General features: G+C 46.4%; 1 long non-coding RNA gene across 1 annotated transcript in view; it reads left to right on the plus strand.

Moving 5' to 3' along the window:
• LOC310851357 overlaps positions 1-5,710 on the plus strand; it is a 38,488-nt gene extending 32,778 nt beyond the window's left edge. Inside the window, exons 3-4 of the long non-coding RNA XR_014567722.1 lie at positions 1,945-2,110; positions 5,060-5,710. This is a non-coding gene — a long non-coding RNA (uncharacterized lncRNA). The remainder of the gene's footprint in view (positions 1-1,944; positions 2,111-5,059) is intronic.
• Positions 5,711-8,884: the final 3,174 nt, after the last annotated feature.

Raw genomic sequence — 8,884 nt, forward strand, 5'->3', positions numbered from 1 at the left:
GCAAAATTGGAAGAAATCCTAATTTCAAAAGGTATCTGCTTTAGTTCAAATAATACTTCAAAAAGTGCAGATTTGGTAGGTTTGCTTTAAATGTGAACTAAATCAAATTTATCCCCCATCCCTAGTGGCGGATGTGGCTGATTCATCCTTCCATTGCTGACTGACCCTTCTCCTATACTCTACCCCACCCCAGTCAGGCTTACTACTCCCAGAGCTGGGTAGGGAGAAATATAGGGTTGGGGCACCTAGGGGGAGAGGATACATAACCAGAGAACTGGTGGACAGGGGAAGGGTTATATTAAATATCTCCCTTATTTATCATGCTGGGTATTGGTGAATGTGGGGGACACCACACAAAGAGCCTGGCATGTTTACAAAAAACAACAACACACAAAAGTTTTGGGGGTGAAGATTGAGGCTTTTTAGTTTACAGAAAAAGGTGAGTAAGGAGGAACATGTTATAGACCTAAAAAATATGCATCAAGTGGAGAAAGTGAACAGAGACACAATTTGATGCATAATTTGATGGGTCATTCAATGTAGCTGAACTGTAGAAGATTCTGTATTGACAAGAGTCACAGCACATAGTTGTGGAATTCACTAGCATAGAATAGGGGATGGCCATCAACTTTAATGACATTAGATAAATCCCTAGATGATAAAGCTAGTAATGGCTACTAGAACTGATGGCTGCAGAGAGGATGAGAGGCCTCTGAATGCCAGTCGCTGGAGAACAACAAGTGTCTAGTTGGCTGCTATGGAAAACAAAATGTTTGAATAATAGGCATTTGGTCTGATCCAGGAAGGCTCTTGTGTTCTTAGCTGGCAGAACATTTTGGACAGACAAATTCAATGCTGTCAAAAAATATGTCACCCTATAAATCCCTCTCCTGTATCACTAGCGGTAGAGTGCAAGATGGTATCTCATGTGCTTGTGCTCTGTGAATGTGTCCTGGAACAGGCACTCTAAGCTGCAAGCCCCTGGACACTACTATGCCCCAAGACTGTCAGGTCTATTATCAATGCATATGTGCAAAGGAACTCTCTGATTTTTAAAGGAACTGATACAGCCTAATCATAGACCTCATGGATATCATCTTGGTGGTGAGTCCTAGAAGACCTGCTCTCGCTTGCAGGCCTTTTCCCACCTGCCTTGGAGGCTGAGGCTGCTGGGCTTGGGCTGGGGTATTGTTTTGTTGGGCTGGAATCATTGCTGTTATTTTTTTTTTTGTATCTTTATATTGTATCTTATATGACTACAAACATAACAAAAGTAGTCATAAACAATAAACCAAACATAAAAACACATAACCAAATTGAACAATTTCTACATAAAATTGTTCGATTTGGTTATGTGTTTTTTATGTTTGATTTATTGTTTATGACTACTTTTGTTATGTTTGTAGTCATGTAACTTTTTTTCTATGTTGTAAGCCACCTTGAGCATGGTCTTAACTTTGGAAAGGCGTCGTACAAATAATATGAATTGATCAATCAATCGATATGGGGAAAGTCATGGGAGTCACTCAAAATATACCACTGCTTCTTCTGTTGAAGTGATACAACTCTCTACATTTGTAAAGAATCTATGTTCCTGATCAGCTTCTGCAAAATGCCAGTGAGAAAATAAACCTAGCCTATTACTTTTTTTTCTTCCGAAGGTTGAACTAACCAAGGTTAGCTGACTCCCAGAATAAACAATTTTTACCCTCAGGCCAAAGGCATGTTTGATAAGTGATTTCTCCATCAGGATAAGAAGCATGTATTAGAAGAATATTCCCAGGTGCTCAGTGGTACATGCTGAGTTTGCGCCTTAGCCTGAAGTTTTATGATTTTCTGGGTGTGTGTCGTGATTTTAGAAAGCTATTTTCACTGATTTTTTAGAACCTGAATTATATGTTAGTACTTGTTAGAACCATAAGCAATATTTTCTTCTTTTCCTAGACTTCTCAGGATGCATGTATCACAGTCCAGTCCTTGGATGCCCCCAGATGCCTCTCAAATACTGACCTTGAGTTGGAGGAGCTTGTCTTAGATGCCTTGCATTTAACCTTCCCAAGGCACGGTTTGAGGGGAAATAATCACCAACCTTACATTGTATTATCATCTAGTAAGCATTTTCATGCACATTTCTCCTAATATACATATTTTTGTATGGAAGCTTATATAGTATTTGCATTTTTGAAAATGACTATCCCCTAACAGAATGCATTTTCATACATTATTCTCATGAATGTCTGCAATTTTGTGTAGACTTTTCACTAACACATACATTTTTGTGTGCATTGTTTGGTTAGAGACTCGGGAACATCTGAGACAAGACTCCAGGGTTCAAACTCAACCAAACCCAAATTGGTTGGCAATGATAATGGATTTGTAATCTGAGGTTTTAAGCCCAGGTCACAGCATCTTGGTCATGTTGTGGGGTGCTACCTATGCCTGGTCATACGTGAGCCTGCCTGATCACAGTCAAACCTGACTATTAAGCAGCACATTCCTCTGGGAGCGAGAGTATTTCTAAACGCAGTGTTAAATAATAATTACTGTAATTCTTTATAACCCTTTGGACTTCACATTAAACACACACTAAGCAAGATGGGACCCATAAAAATGAATGTTGCCATTACGGTATCCAGAATTATAAATGGGCTCTTACTGTTAACTGCCAGAAGTGGGTGTAGAATACAGCAGAAGACATAAGACCCGTATTCAAATACATTTGGACGGAGGGGGAAACACACAAATGTTTGGAGATGCTGGAAACATCTTTCCTATTTTTAGATAACTGACTTGGGTCACCTTGAAATTCACCAAACACTCTCCCCCCCCCCCACAACTGTTTGAAGACTTCACATAACTGAACTTCGATTTAAAGCCTTGACTCTCTTATTCGGCTTAGATCCTTGTCTAAGGTGGTTTCCTCCAGTATAGTTTTTAATTACTGCTTCAGTATATATTACACATGGAAGACTTTCCTCCCTGTAGCTGCAGGGAAGTTTCTAAGCACATCACATCACAGATCCAGTGTGCTTATGGCAGGCAGTATTATTTCTAGCACACCCAATCAGTGCAAAACGATGACAAAACAGGAATTTGAGTAAGGCTTTTTCAGGCAACAACAACAACAAAAACCCTCAGCAAATTGGCATTAGGGAAGTCACTGGAGTGGAGGAATGATGTCCTTCTGTTCCATATTTCCATCTAGTCCCTAGCAGTTCATCATACAAATTTGTGATTGGCAGCCTACAGCAGCCCCATCCTCTCCTCTTCCTTGGAACTGCTTGCTTTGATTTTTCAGCACCACCCCGATGCTAGCTTTTGTACCCATGAGAGATCTATCCTCCCATGTTTCCCCAGGTTTTGGGGTTCCATGGCAAAAATATTAGGAACCTATACAACCCCAGGGTGCATTTCCCCTCCTGAAGATAGTTTCTTACAGTGCTACTGCTGGGTCAAACTGACTCAACAGCAATCTGACATATTTGAGTGCTGGTCGAATAGGGGCTCAGTGATGACCACAGCCAATCCAGGCTACTGCCATATTGCAACTGACCTATAACTAACCAAGGACAATTGTGACCTTTTTGAACAAGAAGGTGATATGTTGCTGATGTGCTGTGTCAAACTAGCCCCAGCAAAATTTTCCAGTAATTGGAAGCAAGGGTTGTGGGATATCAATAGGAAACTGCGCAGTAGTTGGCCACATATGATAGTGTTGCAAGACCAGGAAAAAACTTAGTGAGAGGCCAGGAAGTGGTGAAGCAGAGTCTGTGGGGGAAAGTTCTGTCTCCCATACTAATCCTTTCCAAACAGAAGCACTGTTATGTTTCACATTAATGTGCCGATAATTAACTGTATATACTTAGAAGCAAGTAATACTGATTTCAGCAAGATTTATGTCCAGCTAAGTATGTTTAAGATTGCAGGCTTAATTTAAAATTCTAATTAAAATTTTATTAATGTTTTTATTTAGGGACAAACTAAACATTATGAGGAAGAACTGTAATTGGATCTCCCAATGTATTTTTATTTTCCTGAAAGAAAAGAAATGCACACAGGATGCCCCAAAATTAGTTTGGGGCTATAATGTAGGAGAAAAGAGGTTAACTCTTTCATCCCATCTCATGGGAAGCCCCAAGAGCAATGTAGGGGAAAGTATACAGGGATCACTGCTTCCCCTGTGCCGTGGCTCCAGTGCACCCCTAAGAAGGAGAAGAGGTAGAAAAGCAGATGCAGTCAAGGACCTCCCACGTAATGCCTCAAACTGGTTGCCTCAGACTTATCCATGTGTCTTTCGCTCCCATCCTTCAGTTAGGTTCAGGCAAGATGTTTATGCCAAAGTGTTCTGGTCCCTTTGCTGAGATTCTCCTTATTAGTGCATTCTGCCTGCATCTCAGAGAAAGCTGAAGCAAGCCATAGCGATTGGCTGGAGCTAAGGCAGAATGTATGAAAGTATACATGAACGCATTGGCAAAGGGGGTGAACTGCTTGCTCATAAAACCATTTAATACATGCTGCCAAAGTCCTGAGTTCCAGCCAGCAGCCAAAGCAAACAGCTTGAATAGTAAGGCATTGCACTCTGCCAGCAAGACAGGAACAAAAGGTGGGGAAGACAGTTTTCTGGGTGGGCTATTGTTCCATTGTACCACCTATGGAACTGGGCCTTTGGTGCAATTTTCATTCACAGCTACAAAAGTCACAAACCACATTTTTGTGAATTTAACCAGATAGAATTTTAACACACAGGGAAGACTTAGGGGCCTGATATCTCCTAACCTGACAGCAATAGCAATCAACATGTCTTTTACAGCTTCACTGTATTAATCTAGCAACACCATGTCAGCTTAACCTGACCGTCTACAGTGGAATGTATGAATGAGGCTTACATCCTATTCACATTTATTTGCAGGTAAGTCCTATTAAGTTCAATGGTTCTGCTGAGAAAATATGCATCAGATGGCACTTTGAGGAAAGTTAAATAAGATATAGGGCTCGTTTACTGAATGTCCCTTTATGAGATATACAATCTGCAAACATGTTTTCTTTTTCACTGTGTCAGGTGTGAGGCCCCGAGTGCAACAGTCAACATGGTGGGCTTCACACAGTCACCATGAGGATATTCCAGGGAGAAAGGGACCTGCTCCCTAGGTGTACTATGTACCCTTGTAGGGTTGAACCAAGAAAACGAAAAGATGCATTATCACATACTCAGTAAATTCCCTTCAAATGGTGAGAAAGGTTGGGTCTGTCAGTTTCAAATAATGCAAACTCTGGGGCCGCAAGGCCACTTTGAGAGAATTAGTGAAGATTAGTCAATTCTGGCCGGGAAATAATTTAGACCTACTGGTACTTATTCAGTAGATCCAGTCTATTTTCACCTTCATTGGTTTCCAATTAGTTTCTGGACCCGCTTCAAATCCTGGTTATGACCTATAAAGTATACATGGCTTGGGCTGTCCATACCTGAGGGAAGACTTCCTTCTGTATGTACTTCCTACCTGTATCTCCTTCAGCCCCTATCTGAGTGCCACCTCTGTCTATACTTTGGAGGGTGGTCAGGACAGAGAGGGCCTTTTTGGTGGTGCACCCCCCCCCCATAGAATGCTTTCCCAAAGGAAGCACACATGGTGTTCATGTTGTTGTCTTTTTAACTTCAGCCTGACTCCCCCCCCATTTTTAAATCTCCTCATTTTAGTCCGTGTGGCACGGCTGGTGGGGGGGGGGGGTTGTTTTCAAAAAGCTCCTGTGATATTGATGGTGTGTTTGGGTTGTTATGCTGAGATTTTTATAGCCCAATGTTATGTTTCATTGATTTGTTTATAAGGTATCTATCAAGTATAAATAATAAAAAAAAACTTCATTCAATTGAACCAAGCTGGTACTATAAACCTCAGCCCTGACATCCTTGGAGAAGCTTTCATAAGTATTTTAGGGAGCCGAAATGTATGTCTGGCATACGGGCGATGCCTGACTTGGGAGGCATCCCTAACTGAGAGATGCTCGCGGTCTTCTCCTCAGCGAGCCCCACAGCGCCCCGCAGCGGTCAGCCGCGACGGATGAAGTTGCGCGCGCTCCGGACAGCGGCCGCTCCAGAGATTCTCCGGCCTGACAACCCCCGACATCTTTTAGCGCGGCGTCGGCGCCTTTAAGAGAGCGAGAGAGAAGCTCAGGCTAGCCATCTGGAAGCTGGAAAGTTGTCCGCTGGTTGGACAAGAGCACGGCGAGAGCACAAACACCGCCGGCAGCAGCAAGCTCGCGCCGGGGTCCGATGCCACCGCCGAATCGCCTCAGGCGGAATCGGTGTGGCGCGCGCGCCTGCTCACGCCGAATTCCCTTCGCTTGAAAGGAAGCGCGCTGCGGAGGAGAGGCCCGGCGGGGGGTCCCCCCACCCTCCCCCACGCGCGCCCGCCGCCTCGCCCGCGCTTTCCTCAGTTAGGCAGAGCAGAGCGCAGGCTGCGCTCTGACCCCGGAGATTGGCCGCGGCGGGAGGGGCCGGCAGCTGCTTCTGCTGCAGATTTGGCTCGGCAAGGGGAGCTCCCTGATGCTGCCGCCGCCGCCGCCGCCTGCACCGTTTCCTTGCTGCTGGCTGTGCGGTTGGAAGGGAGCTCAACCTCCGCCGGTATAAAAAAAACAAACACAAAAAACAAAACCCCTCCTCGCTCTCCAGGGAAGGCGGTCGGCCAATAGGTCCGCACCGGTTCGAGAGAGATTGGTCTGGAGAGCAGCAGCAACTGCCGAAAGGATACTTCGGCGGCTCGGCTGCGAACGAAAGCGCGGGACTTTTCTTCCCCCTTCGCCCGCCCTCGCCCACCCTCGCCCACCTCACAGCCCGCGCCGAAGCGTCTGTGGGAAGGAAGCGGGCGCCGCCGCAGCGAGAAAGAAAAGGCGCGCGGGGAGGGTCGGAGCAGCCTGCGCGTGGGTCTCCTCCTTTGGCGGTCGCGCGTGCGTCGTCGTGCGAGGGGAGGGGAAGGGGGGGCGGTGGGCTGGCGAGAGCCAGAGCTCAGCCCCGAGGAGAGACACACCGGAGGATGGTCCTCCCGCCGTGGCCGCGCGCCGCCGCTGCCGAGCGAGCCTGAGCTGCGGACCGAGGGGAGATGCGGCCGGCGACTCTGGCTGGAAGCCCTTGAGATGAGGCGGGCGCCCGCGCCCAGAGCGGCGCCTCGTTTCCGAAGGTAGCTGGCTGCAAGGGGAAGGCAGGACGTGACGGGGGCTCCTGGCAAGTCCCTCTTGCCCGGGGCGGGAGGGGGCACCCAGGACGCCGCTTCTCTGGCCAACGCAAGCGGCAGGCAGGCTTCAATCTCGCTCCCTCGCTCCCCCAATTCTATTATTAAGCGAGAGGATGCAGCGCGAGCGGGGTGGGCGAGAGACGTGATGCTCTGGGTTATTCCTGGGCACCGAGGAGGCAAATGGAAGTGCACTTTTCCGCTCTGGAGGCAGCCTAATAATGCAGGCTATGCAGGCAGCGCCTTAAAGACGGAACAGATTTATTTATTCGCCCTTTTAAAAAAACAAACGTGGCGTAAGCTTTCGTGGACTAGCACCCAACCCACTCCGTGCCTTACAGCCCACGGAAGCTTATGCCGCCCTCAAATCGCGTTTGTCTTTCTTTACGGTGCCTGTTCGCTCCGCGATTTTAGCCCAGGTTAGTTTACCCCGCAACTCTTGAAAAACTACCTTATTGTACAAGGCGATCCAGCAAGGATTGTTAAAGTAAAGGATTGGCTCGCCCGCCCACCCTTTTTGCATCAACGGCGACCACCTTGCTTTGAATGTAGGTAGCGGTTATTGTGGATCGGCTAACGCGAAGAGCAAAGGTGTGTTGTGTTCAGTTTGTGGTGGTGCAGGAGGTCGAGAGGGCTCGTCCACAGGTAAAGGGGATGGAGCGGTGGCGGGAGAAGACTTTCTGTATGTGACTGCAGAGACACGTGGGAATCGCCGGGCTGGCTTAGAACTAGGAGTCTCTCATCCTGGTACAGGCAGCTGGCTCTTTGGAAGAAGAGGCGTCAGGAAACCCCAGCATGATTTCCAGTTTTGTTAAGCTAGTGCCAAGGGATGACTCTGATTCCAAATGCAAGTTTGGGGGACTAGGTTGGCCTTGCTTGTGATATGGGATGCCAGAGCAGCACAGCGCTGGAGAAATGCATGGGATGGGCCAGGTAAGGGCATCTACAACTTAATGTTTTATTTTGGGATTCCTCCTCCAGCCTGCCAAGGGGTAGCGATTTTCATTCTTATCTGGAACTTGGAGCCTGGGCTGGAGCAGAGGTTTTAGGATATGTTGCTTTTTGCAGGCTTTGTAATGCTTTCTCTTGTTATCGCTTTGTTTTCCGATGTAATTAAGCTGGCAGCTGGAGTCCCCAAACTCAGTGCTTAGACCAGCCTTTCTAATTTCTCTATCTACAGCTCATTCCCTGGTGGGTTAGGATTTCCCTGACTTGTATTTTCAGCATGGCACTAGCAGCTTCCCTTATTTAATTTTGGAGGGAGCAAAACATGCCTTTCATCGGTCCTTTAGTTAGAAATGACCACTGAGGAAAGAATGCAGCGACAATATACCACTTCCTTCTTCTTTAACTCTCATTTGGCCTCTTTGGGGCAACGATTTGTGGGGAGGAAATGAAATGTTTAGCTGAAATGGGAGCACTCTTATTTCCTAAAGTGGTCTAGAACAAGGAGATAAATGAGACCGAAATGCCTTTCCAGATGATCAGTCTGTAGCACAACAATAAAAGCAAAGTTGTTGCTTCTGTTGTGTTGGACTCTTGACATCTTCCCTTAAGAAAGCGCATTTGTTTCAGGAATATTCTGGTTTTCCAGCACTCAAATAGCAACCTATTGTTTGGAAGAGGCCAAGCTTTCTCCAGCTGGTGGGGCCATTCTAATT

Source organism: Podarcis gaigeae (genome assembly GCF_964106915.1).
Source record: "Podarcis gaigeae genome assembly, chromosome: 1".
Lineage (NCBI taxonomy): Eukaryota > Metazoa > Chordata > Lepidosauria > Squamata > Lacertidae > Podarcis > Podarcis gaigeae.